This window comes from Limulus polyphemus, unplaced genomic scaffold, assembly GCF_000517525.1.
Source record: "Limulus polyphemus unplaced genomic scaffold, Limulus_polyphemus-2.1.2 Scaffold1766, whole genome shotgun sequence".
NCBI lineage: Eukaryota > Metazoa > Arthropoda > Merostomata > Xiphosura > Limulidae > Limulus > Limulus polyphemus.
Window position 1 is genome coordinate 45,103 of NW_013667376.1, and position 968 is coordinate 46,070.

At 33.1% G+C, this 968-nt stretch overlaps 1 protein-coding gene across 1 annotated transcript in view; it reads right to left on the reverse strand.

Moving 5' to 3' along the window:
* Positions 1 to 968, reverse strand: part of LOC106464870 (1-phosphatidylinositol 4,5-bisphosphate phosphodiesterase classes I and II-like) — a gene marked incomplete at its 3' end in the record, with an annotated part of 131,736 nt that overhangs the window by 44,797 nt on the left and 85,971 nt on the right. The window lies entirely within an intron of this gene.

Consider the following 968-nt stretch of genomic DNA (forward strand, 5'->3'; position numbering starts at 1 on the left):
AACGAACGCCTCACGTGCTCGACTCAACAATATGTCTCTCTCTCTCTGTCCGCAGTTCAATTACACATTACATTGTTGCCGTCACGTCTTGACCGTTTTATATGTACAAGAATACCGAATCTAGTAACCTCTCGAGGTTTCATGAACGTTCTAGAAGTGCATGACGTGTTACTAGGGTCACGTGACCCCCCGCTGTCGTAAAAATACTTTCAAGATAAACACACTTTTGTTAGGTGAGTCACTTGTTACTAATTACTTTTCCATAAAAAAATTAAAATATAAAATATAATGTTATTTAAATTATCAAGCTTAGTGAAAATGACTAATTAAATTCTTATGTACTTCTAATCTTTATATTGTCACTTGCATATTTCGAAAAATAAAAAACTTTAATAAACCCCAAACCATGTATCGCACTAGTACGTCTGCTAGTAATCATAATGAGAGAAAATGCATTTATTATCATGTGTTGACTCATACTGTCATGTTTAATTAATTAACTAAGGGATTTGGAGTTGCTAGAGGGATTGCAAAGGTTTCAAAACCATTCGTCTGGAAATGTTCATGCACAGTATTTTCTTTCAAGACTATTATCCTAAAATATTCCTAGCTGTAATTATTCACCCAACAAGAGTCTGTTTATAAATTATATATTTCAACAATTCATGGAGCGAACATTGAGCAAATGTTACTGGCTTAAAGACATATATAAACTACATAAATTTTTTTGCATATCTAGGTATGGGTTTTGTTCCCTAGCATGACTTAATACATTATGCTTGTATACCAATTTACAAAACTGTAAACTACAGAATTGAATCAGCTGACAGCAACATAAATACACTTAACTTGTGATAAAAATAAAGTTTAAGGCCAGGTGTATGCATAAAGTAAAGTTTACATATAATGTTTGTTTGTTTGTTCGTTTTGAATTTCGCGCAAAGCTACACGAGGGCTATCTGCGCTAG